General features: G+C 37.0%; 1 protein-coding gene across 5 annotated transcripts in view; it reads right to left on the bottom strand.

Moving 5' to 3' along the window:
- The window catches only part of LOC128991621 (uncharacterized), a 403,846-nt gene that overhangs the window by 179,285 nt on the left and 204,237 nt on the right, over positions 1–20,324 (bottom strand). The window lies entirely within an intron of this gene.

The following is a 20,324-nucleotide window of genomic DNA, read 5'->3' as shown; positions in this document are numbered from 1 at the left end:
TCGTTATTCCGCTAATTGTATTTTTAGATCTTCTCATACAAAACTACTGTAAAAATGTGTAAACTTTTGCTTAACCTCCAGTATTATAATCAAATAATGAATACGTGAACAATTCGTCCTCATATTGACTGAGAAATCGCAATCAACACGTTCTACGCTCACTGGACAAAACACAGATACAGGAATATATTTCAGATTTTACAATATTGTGAGAAGTATAAAGTGCTTGCAGAGCAGAAGCTTTCCAATTAGTTCACCGGTGGATTAAATCTTTAGGAGACTATTAGGTTTGTAGAGAAAATCTTGTCAATATCAGCTGAGAACATTTCCATGCACATAAATGTATCCAATTCTAGAACTCCACAGTATTCAATAACCCACAATTCATGCCTCACTACGGTTTTCAGCCACAACAACGATACAGCGTCTACACTACAGTATGACACGCGATGCAATTGTCGATTGTTGGACGCCATCCAGCAAAACAGCGAGTCCAGCAATCAAACCACCTCTTTACCTCTCTCTGACACTGCACGGCATTACCAGCCCCCGGGGACAAGTCAATGTCACGGTCGCCGTGTTGATCACGCAACGAAATTAATTAGATTATGTTGTTTTTGCAACTATTTCGTCCAGTGATTTCATAACAAAACTAAATGTTGGATTTACATTACTGATAGAAAGAATGTGTTTAATTTCCCCTTTTGCCCATTAAGAGCCTCGCAAGCTAGTGGCACAATGATTGGTCTAACTGATTGCCTATAGAATCGGATGGTCTCTCACGCGAAGTGTTTCAATGCTTGGAATTTACCTACGTGAAAAAGGGGGTCTTCTTTTATCGATACACTTGCATTTGACCTATTTTCAATTATTTAAATTTACTGATTGCCAATTAATCTTCCCGCCTCAAGCTATGGAACACCTAGTCAAAGAGTACTTTCTGCTTCTCCGGTAGAATTGGATCAACTGCAAACTAGTGGGAGTGAGGCATGGCTCCAATGAAGTACATCCTTAGATCCAACACTGTAAAAGGAGGTTTTCGTATCTATACATACTTTTAATTAATTTAAATCTTTAATATATTTCCCAATTGACACTAGTTCACAGAACAATCAGTTCAAATGCCTACACTCAATGTGGAGCAGTACTGAAGAAGCTTTCCTATTTATAACAATTAAACTGTGACGCAAAACTATTGGCTTTGGCAACACGCTGAGAGAAAGGCGGATAAAACGAGTGCGATGACAGATAATAAAGGAGAAAGGTAATTATACGAGACACAAAAAACCAGGCGTGAACTGTGATAGAACATAACACAACCCACATCTGACTGTACGTGCGGTCGCGGAGCCGTTCCGGACAACTGTTCCGCGCGTGGAGCTGATTCCTAGACTCGCTGTCACGTTTAGGAACTGTTGACCGTGTATATGTTAAAACCAGGGAAGCTGTGAACGTTTGTGGCTGACGAAAAAGTCTCTTAATTGGAAAGACAGAACTTTTCTCTAGTAAAAACTCTAGTGGCTAAATCATTGTAGAATATCGATTGTCTCATACAGTACTGAATTCGCAATAGTAATATTGAGTAGATATACTCGTCTTTTAATAACTTTTATTTAAATACAATTTAGTATAGATAAATCATTAAAAAATATAAATAGTTTAATTCTATCATTTACCAAAATTTCAAGTGTTACAAAACTGTGCATCTATGGCAAAAACTTTCCATAATTAACTATGGCAATGAGCTCAGCGGTTTCTATAAACAATAAAACACTGTTTATGCTTCACTATACGTTTAATGCTCCTTTATACTTCACACCTTCCTTTCACCAATGGAGCCATTACAGTCTCTTCTACCAAAGTGATACTTGATGGCCACTAAACTCAACAGGTTTATACGCATGTGAAGGGATGGATGTTCTCGTTAACCGCCACGTATCGTAAAATAAACAATAACACCCATCCGGTGTCTCAATTAGACCTGTCTGATACCAATCTTACGCCTTTAATGGTTCTTTAACGACTGTCAGACAGTCTTGTTAGGGTTTTGATTCTAACGGTTGTAGAAGTGATTCTAACGTTCACAACAAATTGAAGCATCTTCAATTGACAAGTTTGAATAAAATAAATCAAAGTTTACTAGCCCAAGTTTTAAACAATCGCGAAGGAAAGAGGTTGGTAGTTTCTTTGGTTGAAATCGATTTCCAAGAGAATATCAGAATGCTTTATGATTATATGAATAAGCTACTATGAATACACCTCTTGATAGCGATTTTAGTGTTATACGCGTGTACCATGAGCTACGATGAAATGATGAAGATCCAGATTTATCTCAGAATGCTTGACTTAAGATGTAACTTATCCTGTATTGACTTTGGCCACTATTGCGTGAGCCTATATACTCTCTTTTGTCTGTTTTTATTACATTGTTTCTACAACAGGGGAACGCATTATGCACAGTCAGGGTCTAAGGTGTATTTTACCCTGGTGTGTAGGACTTTCACGGACTAAAAACCTAACATTCTAGGACCCTCTCGGAAACGCTGTCTGCAATACTTCGTACGTCAGAGATAGCATTTCATCCACTACGGTGGATCATAGTGGTCTAGCTGCACTAAGTGGATAGCGTCTCTGAATTCGGTGCTACAGAACACGTTGATCCACGAAGTTTCCCCACAATTCTGACGCGTCCCGATACATGTATCCTTAATTTCACCATTATCCCGTTTAAATGCCACAGGCATACAACGTAATATCTACAAGTGTATCATTTCCCGCTTTTAAAGTTCCAGACGCGAACCTTCACCTCGGAATCTGAGGAGGAAGTGTTTTTAGAAAGGACTCGCACGTAACCCACACAGGTGAGCCTGACCTTTCCGTAGGCTCGGCGCTATCATTGATAACAGCACACACGACACGCCGCGGCCGCGGTCATGTGGAAACGGTCCAAACTGCAATTAATAGACAAGTGGGAAATGATCTAGCTCGGACGCAACGGGGAGAAAGTGGCGAGTTGAGCCGTTTTTGTCAGATTCGGCTCGGTACGAAAAGCATAGAAAGCCGTGACTCGACGTGAAGCGTTACGTTGTCACGGCGTGGGGTGACGGTTGGTACAGCAGCATCCGTCACAGTGTCGTGGCTTCCCTTCTCTGTACAGATCGGGATCTAGATGTGATCGTGGAGTTCTGTAAATCTGGATTGTTTACATCGTTACCGGCAGATTCACTTTCGCGACTGTTTAACAGCGGCTCGATCGCACGCCTACAACAACCAGAACGTCCAGAACGTGCAGCCTGTGCTAGGAAAGGGCGACTTACAGATAAATGTCCTGGTGTGAGGAGTGAATACAAGTCGCGAAACCTCCCAGGAAGAGATAAGTCGAGGTAGGTCTACAGTCACAAGGCAGGTTTGCAGATGACAGACCGTCATCCTCCAGAGACTCCCAACGGACATTAGTTTTATATGATCTCGAACTGGCACAGGAAACCCTTCAACCTGAGTTTCTTTAAGATCTTGTCCTTTACTGCCTATTCTACAGGTTTTGCAATCCAGCCAACCGTTAGACCATAACTATTAATTTCGAATTTGACACGGATGGACGTTTCCTCATTGAAGTCATTATGATTGAATAGACAACTGTTCATAAGATATGGTTCGATATTATGCGAGCGTATGGCCTAAGCCCCAATGGCCATGTTTTCTTACTTTGATTTCAAATTATATGCTTTCTATTCTTTTTCACACGTACATTCAACTATCTACACATACGAAATCTTCATAATTTCAAAGCTCTACCCCACGTTTCTTCCGACAACTCTATCAAATGTATGAGTGACAGGTAAGGCAGGTTTATGGGGTATAAAGTACAAAGCCTAGCCTCATAGAAGGGGCATAAAACTGTAACAGGAGAAAGTGTTCTAATCAAACACGACACCATAGCATCGCCCTGTCGTCAGTCGTGGAACCGTCCCTCAGTCTGCTACACATCACGAAAACGCGGCGATTGTGGAGATAACGAAGACATCTATCCTACTAGGGTCTGGTTACTTGTTACTAAGATTCTTTAAAAAACAAGAATCTTCATGCATTCACGAAACACATTTAATTTCTTAACCCGTGCAGCCGTGCTTAACAACGGGATGAGAACGCAGATGCGAATAATGTACTACTGTCATCATCCACTAAACTTTACCTTGGAACTTAGGACAAAGCGACGTAGCCCGAAGTGATTTCAAAGACATGTACATGCCGATGTGTTTGAAGAGTTGTAAAATATAGGCCCATTTAATTAGGCATGTTATGTATTAACCCGTAACTAACAGAAGCACATAGACCTTTTCTATTTAATGAAATTTCACGATGATATAGTATACATGTACAACGACATTGCCTATAATTATTGTCCAGAAACCTAGACACGATACCGGTGGTTCATTCAAGGTTTTTTTGTTATGGTTCATTCAACCATTCATCAGAAAATAACGAAACGAAGAAATTATACAACTTAATAGCACCCCACATCCACACCTCAATTCTAAATCCAAACTAACATTTAATTTTACATCTCAGCAAACCCAGAGGCGCATAACCGCACGCTTCGCAAGTCTTGCACCGCGGAAGTAATTAACCCGGGAATCTGGGCCACTGGCTACCGCAAAGGACCAAATACGGCGGGAACTGGGCGACGGCGACGTCTAGCTTTTGGAGGGCACTTTACGAAAGTCGGCGGAAAGCGCGGGAAGGGGCGTATTAGCCCAAATGGACCGGCCCGGGGGCGAGCACGGAACTGTACTCGACCCATAAATGTCCCATAAGTGCGGCAATCTAGTAGTATTGTGTGTAAACTGCTATATTAGATGGAGCCCGTATGGGCAAACTATCATGTCGATACTACGCCTAGGGTTATATGAAAAGGAAATCTCATGACCACTTTTGGTGTCTACTTAGCGTGTATCATAGCACCACTTGCACGAACTTGCTTTGGTTGTAATATTTTCACGTGTCGATGTCTTTCTGTTTTATATCAAGCTGTTGGAAGTTTTGAAGTAACACTCCGCCTGTTCAGCGTAGCTATCCAACATTAGCCAAGGCAGCTGAATATAAAGAGTTCGAAAGAGATTTTTAGCACTTTTGGTATTTTTTGTTTTCTTAAAAGAGGTTGGCGGCCTCTTTTAACCTTGCATTTGCGCGCCCGTGCGTGGAACGTTTACAGCAAAGCAAGGAGTGAGTCGGTACAGTACAAAGGTGAACTGTACTGATAAATTTTAGTGGCAGTGACCAGGATCCGAACCCACGACATCGCTGCCTTGGACCCAAAGTCTGCGACGCTAGCGACTGAGCCACCGACAATGCCATTTTCCTCACCAACAAACTATTTTTAGACAACACTCCGTAATTTAGCCTTGCCAAATAACGAATACCGAATGAGACAAGAGTTTAGTATATTCTTATTAATTGATAAAATATCTCCAGATGTTCTGTATATAGTCTCTATCAATAATATATTTTAAACTCTTAATGTGTATTCATCAAACCCGGTGAAATCATGGCAATATTATTCATGTTAACAATGTTATTGGTGAGTAATTTAATACGTAAAACGTATTAAATACTCAATTATTATTTCTAATTTGGCTGAAAACCATATTTTTTTCATCAATGGGTTGCGTAAAGTTTCTACACTGCCTAATAACATTTAGGGAGGTAATGTAGAAAGAAGACATCAAGATTAGCTAGAAATTATAAATAATATCCATCTTGAAATACATTAATTTTTAGTTATAAAAATTTCAACGTGATATAAAGGATTCGTCAGCATTTTTGTAACCTAACTCCAAATCTCCCCGAAAATAAAACAAACCAACGTTATACCCCTCACAGTTATGTGCTCGAGGAATGCTCCAACTAAGCCAAGGTATCGAGTTTCATTTTTCAACCAGGTTATCTGGCGCTCGATCTTACTAGTTTTCACCTTATAATTCCAGCTGAAGTAAACAGCTGATTACCATCTGAGTGGTGTGTGTGACGTCACAGTATGTGAAGGTATGCAGTTCCCGCAACTAGTACTTGGAGTAACGGTTTAGTGATATTTAATTCGCTTGTGTTGATTTTTGTAACGATTTATCTCTTTTTGTATAACAGAGGCTCAATATTCTAAACAATTAAACAATTTTCAAAAGCAATGAATACAAATAAATAAAATACAGTAGAGTCCCGCAAACTCGGCACTCGATAACCCAGCAGTCTGGTTAACTCGGCCATCACCTGGCTCAGAAAATTAGTGATTTTTTTAGTCCGAGTTAAACATGGACTCAAGCCAGCTCAAGTCAAATCATTCACAACTCGTACCAAGGATTTGTTGTAATATATCTGATTAATTAATACTGACTTGTAAAATAAATATAAATAAAAGAGGCAATTAAAAAGCTTCAAAATTGTATTGTTCTTATTTTTAACCCTAGTTCCTGATAACCCGGCATTTCACAAACTCGGCACCCTTCAAGTCCACATTACGCAGAGTTTGAGGGACTCTACTTATATTGCGTATTTTATGCTTGATTTGAGAGGAGATTCAGTGCATTTGAGAATACGCCAGTGTTAATTAAACCTCAATGAGCAAAATCGCAGAGTAAGTAGGGTTGTTGCCACAGGGTTTTTTAATATGGTCCAGTGGTTGTACATGATTTGAAAACAACTTTTAGAGTGTTTTTATTCAACATAAATTCATCAGCAATTACATAAGTCAATAAATGAATTGGGCAAAATGTAAAAACAAAATTCAAATTAATATTAAGGTATAATGGCCGATGAGAACCTTTGGGCGGGTCTGGTACATCAGTAATGACAGTGTATGCTCAAATTACATAATGACTTTTTGCCGAAATTCAGACCCACAGCTGAGATGACGCCCATTGTTCCGAAGTTGTTATTTGACTTTTGATTGCCCCGTTTATAATAGCAATTCCCAAGCACCGGTTTTCCCAAGTTTACCTAATGATAGACGTAATAACGTATTGTTTTGTTAAAAACTTTATGCCATCGAGTTACACAACCAACAGTCAAATTATAAACACGAAAACACAATTCGAATTAGAAATATATTAAGACGTATCTAAGTTAAAATGGTTTTGTTGTTTGACACTTAATACACATTGCGAGTTATATTCCAGCTTTATAATACCACATCACTTAACATTGGCAACCTTTTCTTCTCCCCCCCCCCCCCATATCTCATATATACTTAATATAAACAATGTACTCTATCAAACCCCTATATTCACTACACCGATATTTCAAACAGTCGCGACAAACGCACGAACACAATCGCCGCTTTCTAGTGTTGTACGTTATACAGTTTAGTGGGAAGGCAAGGAGGCACGTCTGGTATAGGCTCCGGGCTGTACTGACAATACACAACATGCGAACCTATAAACTTAAACATACAACTACACTGCTACAACGAACTTTGTGAGTATAAAATGTAATTATTCTTCAACTATACTACTCACAATACTACAGTATATTGATTTATCAATTGAAATTTGATTCCTCGTTGATCTCGTTTCTAGAGATAATTACAAGAAGTGTGGCGATCACTGTAGTAATTGGTAAGTGAATATAGAAACTGTTCATGTATAGATTTTATCTGACATATATGTTACATATATCAGATTTTCCAATTAGTTTCATTTAATATGTGTTACTATTTGCTCGAAAAATAAAACAAACTTCTGAGGTGATTGCCACGATAATTTTTTGTTGAATTGTATAAAATGTCAAACGAATAGAAACTGTAGTATAGACAAAATATTTAGTTGGTTATTTTGTGGGGTTTGCTAACAATCCAGTAGCTGAAAATCACGTTTCCTAAAGCCCTTTCAGATTTGTGTTTCATGTTGTTGTCTAAATGTAGAACATAAGTACGTCGGCTAAAATCAAGTTATTAAACTGAAAATATCACATAATAAAAATTATTTTAAGCAATAAACCCACTTTCAATTTTAATTTACTAGTTACAATCTATACTTATTTAATACGCAAGCAGTTTTTTTTGTGACAATTACTCCTCCGAAACTACTGAACCGATTGTCATGTTTTTGGTGTCATTGGAAAGAGCGTAACGTGAAGTTGTGCAGGAAACTTTCTTTTTAGGGAAATAATGAGCGAGTGAGACAATGGAGCACATTAAAGTTTCGTATTTCTCCATAAGATTAATATTGGTAACAAAAATTGTTATGAAACTCCAGCTGTTGTCAGAAATCAAAAGTGAGAAGAAGAGCATATATTAACAGTAAATAACTTGGCTAATTTATCAATTGCTACAAACATTTACTGACTTGGGTGAAATTCGTTTTAAAATAACGCCTGTAATACTTAGCAATTGCTCGAATTCGAGCAACAGGGACACTAGTAAAACATAAACATTCAACTTTAAAAAATAATTAAAATACTGTGCGTTGTAAATTCAATTAAATAAATAATTCACTAAACACGATAATTTCATGGTGCCGTACGATAATTTTCTGAAATCATACGATAATGTCCCCACCATTTCCCAGCATACGAGAATCACTGCAAACGCGACCTAGAGGAAGTGACTCGGTTCCGTGGAGCCGCAGTATCCCCAGCACGTATTTAAAGGGACTCGAGATTTTCGGCACGAGCAGATTCTAGGTTGCGAAACGTGTGATTGCGTGTTGCGCAAGATTGCGGGGGAGGTCCGGGTCCGCGGCGCAATCACTGTCCTTTATTCAGATTGCGCGTCCACTACGATGGGTCGGTGACCGCAGATGCGGACAATGGTCGACGCTTAGCGATCTTTTTACCCATAAGGTCTCGCTTGTTCGCGAGTGCCGGGTTTGGTATGCGTTGACAACTCAATGGTGACTGAGTGAATTTTAATTTTCCCTGTGTTTTACTAGTAAAAACCGGGAACGAGGTGGTCCAGTGAGAGCACGTGACTTTATTACCTGAGGTCATTGGTTCAAATCTGACTATCACCAATCACTAATAGCTCTATACTGTAAAGATTGGAAATTTAGGCTACAAAAATTACTTCAATATTATGGGAAATTACTAAGTAAAATAATTTTAACGCTTGCATAAAAATACTTATAGCATAATTATCTCTCAAATTTGTGTACTATTTTCAGGTGTTTATGATTTAGAGCAACCAGCTCACAGTTATTACACATTAATTAAAAAATAACAATTGCTTGATTGGTCTAATCAACAAAAGAATTAAGTTAAGGAATTATAATTCTTCGATGTATGTGAAATCTATGACTAGCCCATGTGCACAACCAAAAATTTCATACATATTATTTTCAATTAAAGAGCAGAATATGCGAAACTGTTAAATACCAACGAAATCCTAGTGTTTTACCAGGACTGTTTTTTCTTTTACTCTTTAACCTCCATCAATATCCCAACCCTTTCTCCAATCCCCAAATTTACAGTTCCAATAATTAAGCGAGAGCCACTGACCACCAGTGTTGGAGGATGGTCATCATGTTTTCACTTTCCACTAACTCATTGAACACTTCTCACACAGTCTCAGATAATTGCTTTCCATGGTGTTGTGAGATTTCCAATTTAACGGTAATTGTTTGGAGATAGTAATTATCAATAAATATTACCAGTGCGAGTACAACAAATCAACATTTTTAATTGTTGCATATTGTAAAGCAAATCAAACTATTGTGTAGGGCAAAGCAAATCATCTAACCAATGCACAAAAAAGCAAATCAAGTAACTGATTATGTAAGGCAAAAAAATCCTTTGGCTATTCCGGTAGATCAAGCCAGATATTTTATTAATTTTTAATCTATCAAAGGTATTAAATTTCAAAAAGGAAAATGTTACACTTTACTTCATGAAAAAAAGTTAAGCAATGACCCTGTCAAAGATAAAATGCAAAAAAAAATATTAAAACAAACACACCAGACTGCAAGAGAATACATCCCACTGAGATATGTTGTAAACCGCTAACAAAATTTTCAATTTCTATGTACCTTCAGGATTGCCTGGTGTAGTTAATGTGCTGAATGCTTAGATATCTTGCAATGCAAGGTTGTTGAATTATTTGCTATTTAAAATATTTTTTAATTGCTTGTCTTGTATGTAAATACAGAATAAAAGTGTAAACACATTTTTAACGCTATATCTTTCCAATTTTTTACTGTTTCATTCACTACCCAATACAAAAAATAGCATGGGAAATCGTATTGAATAGATTATAACGTATTGCAAATTGCAGAATTTCTATAAATAGTAGTAACTCAATTACATATCTAATTAACTCGCAGGATACAAACTCATTCTCTCATATCCTGCCAAGCAAGGACAACTTCATCATTAAACTGCATATGTTGGGTTACATAATTTGCAAACGTATTAATTTAAACACATTTTTTTCAATTAGTTTGTTTTGCAAATAGAAACTGTATTGCATTTGATGCCAATTAAATGTGCAAAGGTCATTGGGACATGCATAAGTTATATGTAACTGAGTTTCTATTAACTCTCACTGCAACATACCCAATGATTGCCTTTTAATATGTAAATTTAATGGGATATGCTTTTAAAACTTGTGTGCACATAATATTTGCACATTTTTTAAAAATTATGATTCTACACAACAATTTCCTGCTGTACTAATATTAATATTGGTACCTAATTGTTTTACAACAGCATCGGTAAAATGTTTGAGGGTTATCCAATAACCCATTTATATTTTTATCAGAATTTTCTTTTTGAAAAAAACCAATAAGACTAACTTTTACTTCATACTATGAAACAAACTAAGTTAATAAATTAAATTATTGAAGATTTTAACGAGGATGTGAGTTCGTTCATATGATCAGGCTTTAACTACTGGGCTAAATTGTTGTTCAAAGACAGAAAATGAACCAGAGATTAGCTTTGATGGCCAACCATTGGCATCTACCATCAATGTCTTTTTGTACAGTACCAATAAAATTGGTGCGTTATTTTAAGTGACATTAATAGTCACTACACTAATTGTTTTTTTGTCTGCTACAGCTAATTAACTTAGTCATTATTAACCGTTAACCGTTTCAAGAATCAAACTACAGGTATAGTTTCTAATAAATTATAGTTAGTGTTATATGTTATATTAGTGTTATGTTATATAATTGATTTTCCATCAATATTTAGAACTAGAATTTCTATGACCAACGTAGATAGTTTATAGATATTTCTAACAAATTATAGACTGTAGTCACAATTTCACTCTAGTCAAGATTTTATTGAACTAGAGAAAAAATACAATCAATTTCTTTTCAAAAATTTTTCAAATTCGTACTAAAACAAAAAATGCAAGTTCAACAGAAAAAAAATTTAATCATTGTACAAAACATTGAAATTTGTCAGAAACATTGCTCAGTATTTTACAGTAAAAATTGTTTTTTCTCCCTAAGTTGTTACTGTGATAGTTTATGTGACATAAAAGATGCGACAGATTACAAGAACGAGTTGTTAATTCAGTTTGGATTAGTTTACAAATCCCGTACTCCAACATGAGTTGGAAATTTACATGACTGCACACGCTGAAGGAAATTCCACAATGAATAGGATGCATATAGTTCTACCCATAGTCAAAGCATAGAATAAAAAAACACCAAACAAAGCCATCCCTGTACTCAGTGACAGGAAATATTGTTGTAAACATCAATTGAAAGTGGACAGAGGAGAGGGACAGTTAATTAAGGGACACTAAGGGACGGGGACAGAGGCAGCTGGAGTTGTTTTCCGAGTCTGCAGCCGCCACTGCGACTCAGCACTGTTATTACAGGCAATACAATATCCTCTATTCTGGTTTCATTTCACGCTACCTTAAGCAAATAAAAGGTTATGTTGCGGCCAGCGAAAAATGCACTGGCATAAAACATGTTTGTTTAGCTGTAGGAAAATTATTGAGGGCTAGTCTATTACTTAGAACACAGTATTTCTTTCCTGGAGGCTTAGAACAAGTTTTTTATTAGAAAACTATGTAAGAGAACTTATTTAATGAAATCTTCTTGGTTATTTTTGGGATCTGGAAAATTTACAGAGCTTAAGACTGTTCCATGTCTCCAAAGAGCTACATGACTTTTATTTTTGATAAATTAAAGGTATGATAAATTGAATACATAACAAGTATTCATGTTAATTACCATGTCGATGAATTTGTTTAATTGCTATTTTTATGCAATTTAAGGTTTGAAAATAATTTAAGGATCGAAAAAGCCCATTTTAAAGTGCAGTTTTTTATCCTTATCCAGTAGCTGGCCGTAAACCAGCAATCAAACGATAGAGGTTTGCTTCCAAATGGTCCTATGTTTGTGGTTTATAAACAGATTAGTTGCTTTACTTATCCCTAAAATCTGCCAGAAATATCTAAGAAAATTCGTTGAAAATCTGTTGCACCTATAGTCAATGTTTGGTGTGCATTGTAGGCAGGTGGAATCATTGGCCCAAATTTTCTCATTAGCCCATTTCCCCCTCCCCCCTTATTGGCCATTATTTCAAAGATCATACCAGTTAATAATGTTACTGGGAGTATAAATTTGGTACAGGGCTATGAGTTAATGACTATCCTTCTTCACTGATGATGATGTGGAAAATCTGTAGTTTCATAATAATGGCTACTTAGCATACAGAACGAGACGCAATAGTCTTATTGTAAGAAACATTCGGTCATCGCATCCTTTCATGTAAAGGACCTGTGAATTGGCCTCACCAATCATGCGATCTAACACCAAAGAAGTATTTTTTGTGGGGATACATAAAACAACTTTATCTATACCGATAAACCACAAACGATGGCGAACTTGGAAGCAAACATCTGACTTCAAGATTCACTTCAATCAAACCACTGAAATTATTCTTTAACACTAAATGGTATATAAGTACACAACAAATTATTGTCAAATCTTGGTTATCAACTATAGGTCTAGCAATATTAGAATACTTCAGTATACATCGATTGTCATGATAAAAGATAAATTTTTAGCGTTGAATTAGCTGGAGAAGCCAAAGGAATAGGTATATCTAGGATTTTTTCTATGTTCAGTTGAGGTATATTCTCACTGCATTGCCAGATAGTCCTGCTAAAGGCTTATTTAGTTTATAAATACATTTATACGGGATTAGTGGGGTTTCATTGTACCTAAATGTTGAAAGATCAAAATAAATAGCTTTTACAACTGAAAAACACCATTAAAACGTCCAGACATTAAAAAAGATAAAATGCAAAGTTTTCCTCATTGAATCATTTAAACTTGCCTGTAGTGGAAGCCTCCAGAACACTGCATCCTACAGACTGTAGCTAATCAATCATTCACCCCGACAATTCTCTTTTTACTTACTGAGCAGAAAATTGCAAGAGAAACTAACCATCACTTCCTATTTCCTGGACATTGTTTCTTATAGAGATTTTCTTTAGATTGAGAAACTATTCATTGTGATTTCTGAAAGTAAGTGAAATATGTTGAGTAATTTTCAATCGAAAAGTCATTCAATCAGTTATTTAAATCATTTCCGAATAGATGAAACATTTTTTCCCTTGTTGATAAAACATTTTTCAACAGTGTCAACTATTCTCTCTTTTAATCCTTAAATTCCTTAACCCAATCCAAAAAGCAAAACATAAGGAACCACAATACTCTCTACTGTGTCTTCTTCCTACCGCAAAGCACATGAATAGTAGTTAGAAGAGAATAAATCTGATATGTTTAAAAAAATTATTATTTCAGAAGGAATCCATCAAATGGAAATTTACTTAGTCTGCAGGTTTGCTGCGACTGGGATGTAATTCACATATCAACAGGCGATGAATTTTGATTACATTCCAAACTTAATAGAGCAATAGAGGTGACTTGTATTTAAACTCTCAAGTTGAAGTCGCTTGAACCATGGAAAGTGAAAACCTAACCAGGTGACCAAGGTCCTGATTGGATGTGGTCTATTGTCGGTCCTTCCTCACCAAACTAAGGACTCAAGGTCATATGTGATTACACTGGAGAGTACCAAGGTCAAAGTACAATTGTTGTCTATCATGTCATTATCACAACACTGATCACAAACACCAAACACCCAGTGCACTCACACAAAACATGTTATTTATTTTGATTATTTGGTTCCCAAATATAGTTTTTTGATAGACAAAACTATGAGGACTATCTTCAAATATCAAGGTCAATATAGATTATGGTAAAATCAAGGGCAATAAGATTGAGCCTATGCTAAGATGTAAGGAAAACCATCACAGCTTTTTAGATTTCATTCCAACTTTTTTTTAGTTGGAACTTTTGAAACAAAACTTTGATTAACATTAATTCAATTTGAAACCTATTTTTTATGTAAATATTTGATAAATATTTACGATACTTATTAAATTTTATAAGTAGGTGTCTAATGGTTGAATTTTTTTAGAAATTGTTTTGTAATATTTTTTTCAACGTTACAAGTGAAGAGTTATACAGGGTGACAAAAAAGTCTGGAAACGGTTTAATATCTTTTTAACTAAATTTGTTAGAAAATTCAAACCTTTCACATCAACTTATATGTATGAAAACTACTTTTTGCAATCATTGCCATAATTTGACCTTCACCAGGGGACGGCCCACGAGGAGTAGATACATAATCTTTAATGTAAGCATAGGTTGATATGCACATAATTTTAAAGGTCTGGTCAAGTGGAGTTCATTGCCGGAAACCGCGTCAAAAAAGGTTCATCCGTTACAAAATGGCGGCTGTTTAAAGTTCTTGCGGAATATACCTGCAGAGACCTTAGTATTGGTAAATACTCATAGTCAACTTTAGCAGGGAATTCTGAAACACGGTTAAATTTGTTTTGAAGATTGAATACTATTAGTCTATGACCTAGTTGACTTTAAAATACAGTTTAAGCTCTCAAGCTAATGTTTAATACGAGTATTTGCCCATACTAAGGCCTGTGCAGGTATATTTCACAAGAACTTTGGACAGCTGCCATTTTTTAACGGATTAACCTTTTTTGACGCGGTTTCCGGCAATGAACTCCACTTGACTAACCCTTTAAAATGATGTGCATATCAACCTATGCTTACATTAAAGATTATGTACCTACTCCTCATGGGTCGTCCCCTGGTAGAGGTAAAAAAATGACAATGCTTGGAAAAAGTAGTTTTCATACATGTAAGTTGATGTGAAAGGTCTGAATTTTCTAACGGACATAGTTAAAAAGATATTAAACCGTTTCCAGACTTTTTTGTCACCCTGTATATATTAAAGGAAGCCAATTGGTTAATAAGGAATCTACAATAACAAATTTTTACATACCTCCGTCAAATAGTCCAACGATTAATATTGTTCATCAACTTAGCCTACATGTTTTGTTGCGAAGACAACATTTTCAAAGCTTGCATCTCGTCAAAAATACATTTAAAACGCGGACAACACAAACACATAAAACATTGAAATGGTACGAATACCCAATAAACATTTTTAGATAGCGCTATCATGGTCCGGCCTGGCACGGGGTTGGTAGGTTCAGGCGTCCACTGCTGAGAGCGATGTGTAGTTACGTAGCGTGTACGCCGTAACTACACGGCACAACCAGCGGTAAACTCCAGAACCTATGCTAATCACAGCACCGCTGATATTTAATTATTTTTGCCTATGGTAATAACCACAGCCAAGAGCAGGAACTTCCAATGAGCTGATAGTGGATTGGTGTAAGAAAAATGTTTAATTCTATTCCATCTAATAAAAAAGATACAGTCTAGGATGTACTGGTACTGAGAAGTAAGGTACAGAGGACACAATCAATGGTACACCAAAGTGGTGTCTAGCACTAGTCACTGGTGTCAAAGTCCAGCAGCACTCCCTTCGCCCTCATGTACTACAACACTCACGGTGGAGGAAGACCCTGTGCCCTGTGCGATAGGAATTTTCGCTCAGAGCTTCTTGCTACGGCTTTTCCTTGATCGTCAAAGTATAGTTCTGGTACAACCTAATCAATACTTTATAATCACTAATTATTTGATCAGGTGAACTACGCTGCAAAAAATCATTTGTCCCTATCATTGATAAAACTTTATTATTTACCTTGTCAATATTTTGTTTAACCAATCCATTTAATTCTGATATTGTTAAAAGCACTTGGCCATCCCTTAGGCTTGTTTCCTCAGTAAATTACTTCTCTGTGATACTGAGTCCCTGTGTTGTGGACGTAGTTTAGCAAGAAATAAACAAGTAGTACTGAAGTTGCTAACAGTTGCTAATTTCAACAAATGTGAACATTTCAAACTAAACTTAAAAATTGTTAACAGTGATAGCAAACGTTTATCTTCGATTAGTTTCTTTTTCAGACGTTCTTTTGAAAATCCTGTGTCGAAACGCAGTCGCATATCGTTCGGTTGGGATCACTGCAACGTACGTCGTACATCAACCCAGTACTGAATTCTTTTGGTCCAATATCAACAACTGCTTGGTTCAGGGTCAATAAAAATGGTTTTGGGGGAAATTAATGCCACCTTCTACATATTTAGTTACAATAGGGACAATTGGTACCACATTATTATTGTATAATGTAGGTCCTCTATAATTACTAAATTAAACTAATACACATAAAAACTGCATTTTTAAACGTGACTTCTTCACATTTGTGTAAAATATTGTGGACAGTGCCAACAGCACCATAGAGTAATCCTGAATCGGTCAATAAGGTCGCAACATGACTCTACATCATTTGGCTAATCTGAGGATGTTTTCAAAAGATTGGCATTAATCGAAATCAATATTGCGGCTATTGAAGGTTTGTTTATGACACGAATGAATGATACAGGACCATGCAGCTTAGCCAATTTTAAGGGTGGCAGTAGCCACGTTAGCACCTCTTCTTTTCAAGCCATTATACGAACAGCGTAGGATATTTCTACGATTTTGTTTGTATTATTTATATGAATCGTAAAGAAAAGAATCCTTCCTCTTGTATTGTTCCATGAGCAATATTAGAAAGAGGAAAACGAAAATGACTGATCCTCCCCGGATTGACGCATGACAGTTTTTAGTTGAAAATTGTTTTGAATGTGTTTGTAGGCAAAACATCCATGTGCATACAGGCACATGAACAGATATGATACAGGATTTGAAATATAAGATGGCATGAATAAAGCTCAATACTGCACCAACCATCACAGGTAGTAGCTGAGCCATATCACCACACTGATATACAGTAAGATCACCAAACACTTAGGCCTGATCTTTGGTTGTCAGGATTCGCTTGACGTAGGATAAGCGCTTGTCAATCATTGCTAGAGGCCTCTGCTCACTAGCCAAAAACCAAACATGTTTGTATTATTATTTTTAAATTAACTGTCAAAAACGTCAAAAACATACGTTTCCGTTATTATTGGTTCGAGCTAGTGACATCATTTGTTTATGTTTATGATCCATACAGTTTCTGTTTTACTATCCGTGATATCAGTTACAATCATTCCTTTAAGTCAACATTTGATCTCATGCCTTTGGTTTTGTGTCAAATACTGCTTCCATAAGGATTACAATGAAATTTTGAGGGCCCGTGGGGCAGATTCCGTAGAGAATTTGTTAATGCCATATAGATGTTTTTATTGTTTTTTTTAGGGAGAGAGGGAAAATCGTTTTATGCACACAGGTAGTGCAGGAGCCTGTAGTGGGAGACTCCTGAACTTGTCACATTACTTCAGACAGGCCAACATGTGACCTAAGCCCTCAGGGCTCGCACCGTTTCTGGCATTTAGATTCTTTATGACCTTCACCACATCCCCGTCAAGGTCGAGCTTCTTGGCACGGAGAATACCCTGGATGTAATGTGACGCACAGGTCCAATTGTCCTCACCCTCCGTCATCATCGGTATGACCGTGTCCACCGACAGCAGTCCTACTAACTGTTGAGGCTCCAGGCGGGGCCTTTCCCAATGCTGGCAGTGGAAAAAGGTATGTTCCACGTCATAGGGAATGCCTGGGCAGTATATGCAATCGGGTGAACGGCTTTGCCCATCCTTAACAGGTACGACAGGAAAAAACCGTAACCCGTCAGAAATTGGGTGAGGTAGAAGTTCACGTTTCTGCACCGCCGATTAACCCAAGGTTGGACTTGCTGTATCAGTCGCCTGGTCCAGCGTCCCCATGTCTCCTGTTCCCAGCTCTCCTGCCACAGCTGGTAGGTGCGAGTGCATTCCTCTGTTCGTGCCTGGTCCTCCCCACGGCGCCGATATATTGCCTTTCTCTCCGCCACCAAAAGTTTGACAGGGATGACTCCAGCAACCACCAGGACGTTGGACTCAGACACTGTTCGGTAGGCAGATGCTACCCTTAGTGCTGCCTGTCGCTGCACTCGGGCGAGCCGCATCCTGTATGCCTCCTTATTTAGTGCGTCTGCCCACACCTCCGCACCGTACAAGACTACGGACTGGACAGAAGACATCAATAGCCTTCTACGACTGGACCGAGGCCCTCCGACATTGGCCATCAACCGGCTGAGAGAAGAAACCACCCTAGCGGCCTTGTCCGCTGTACGGAAGATCTAAGCTTGCTGTCCACCATGACCCCAAGGTACTTGGCTGAACGAACGGTTTGAACCTCGACGGCTCCCACCCTCAACACAATGGTGTCAATCCGTTTTTGTCAAAATCACTATCCCGGTTTTGCTCAAAGCAAGCGAGAGACCGTGGTCTGCCATCCATGCGTGACATATTGATGTTAGCACTCACCGATATGGTCTTTATCACCATGCAATTTTGAAAATGATTGCTTCAGCCGTCTAGGAGGAGTTTGCGTATTACGAAATGCATAAGAGTCGACGTATAAGAGCTTCACTCGCTCCGCTCAATTAGATTAGATTGCTACGAGACTTATATGCCAAGATGCATATAAGTGTTGAATGAACGAGACAACAGATTTGTTACTGACCAAGATCAGCTGGTTCTTTAGCCAACACCTTTAAGATCAAGGGTCGCTGGATACAGTTTTGGAACATCAAATAGCTTCTGACTTTTCTCAGAACCGACCATCAGATTAATAGAGTAATCACGCTAGCCGTTGGAAGTATATAACTCCACTATTTCTTACATATATAAATAAATGGATTACCCAATGTTATTTCAAATTCAACAAGAAATACCATCTGTTTATATGCCGATGATTCTAATCTTCTTGTAAGCGGAAAATCTGGTTGGTTTATTTTGCTCATATTCACTCACATTTATCCTTTGGTATAAGTATTTATGGAGGAACAACACAAGCTAATTTAGACAGAATTTTAATTCTCCAGAAAAGAGCGATCCCCATTATGTTAAATTTGGATTGGCAAGATTCGGTTAAGGAAAAATTTGAAGAACTAGGCATAATGACTGTATATAACTATTATATCTATCAATGTATATTATATACTGTCCAAAATTCAAATATAATGTCTCACTGGTAGGGGATTCTCATCAATACTGTACCAGAAACAGAAATAACTATGCAACACCTTCCCATAGATTAAAATTTAAAAAAAAAATCAATGTATATGGGTATAAAATGTTACAATGCTCTTCCAACAAAATTAAAGGACTATACAAAAACTAAAAAAAATTAATAATAAGCTAAAAATGTACTTTTTAACTAAACCCCTGTTTACATAATATATTAGAATAAGAACATTTTCAATAGTGATTATGTCTTGTACTTTTTTAGGATTAAGCATAATGATTTTGATCCAATGTAATGACACCATTCGTGAACATGTTTGCAAATTATGAATAAGGTTGAATTCATTTCATTTCATTAGTTTTGTAATTGTAAGTGTGACCTTACAAAACTGTTGTTTAAAAAAAAATTTTAATCATGTGCCTATTATCAAGCTATTATTATAAATGAGTATATATGAGTCACTGTTTTCAGGTGTTAACATAAATATTTATCTTAGTATGTGCAATTTTGAGGGTGAGGGGGGGAAGAAGTGTGTCATGATAGAGGTGTTAGTGCCTCTTTACGCTATTTACCGCATAGCTCAGAGTGTTAGGCACAATACCATTCTCGTTAAACTGTAGTGCTGTCAAAATTTTTGTTGTTTTAGTGTTTTGTGGTTTTCATAGTAGTTGTCAAGGCCAAAAAGGCAAGTTATATATATATTTTGAATAATAGAGGAAGAATATTTAAAGATGAAGGAAGTCTTTGATGACAAACTGTACATAGTTGTAACTACATTTAACATACAGTATTTGTATGTGGATTGTGTATACAGATGATATTACCTGTGTTTACTTTACTGTGTACAAGTGTTACCTGTGTAGATTGTATTGAGTGTTTTA

This window comes from Macrosteles quadrilineatus, unplaced genomic scaffold, assembly GCF_028750875.1.
Source record: "Macrosteles quadrilineatus isolate MER2022 unplaced genomic scaffold, UCM_ALF_1.0 Scaffold_4__1_contigs__length_99947679, whole genome shotgun sequence".
NCBI lineage: Eukaryota > Metazoa > Arthropoda > Insecta > Hemiptera > Cicadellidae > Macrosteles > Macrosteles quadrilineatus.
This window is presented reverse-complemented; position numbering and strand designations above follow the sequence as displayed.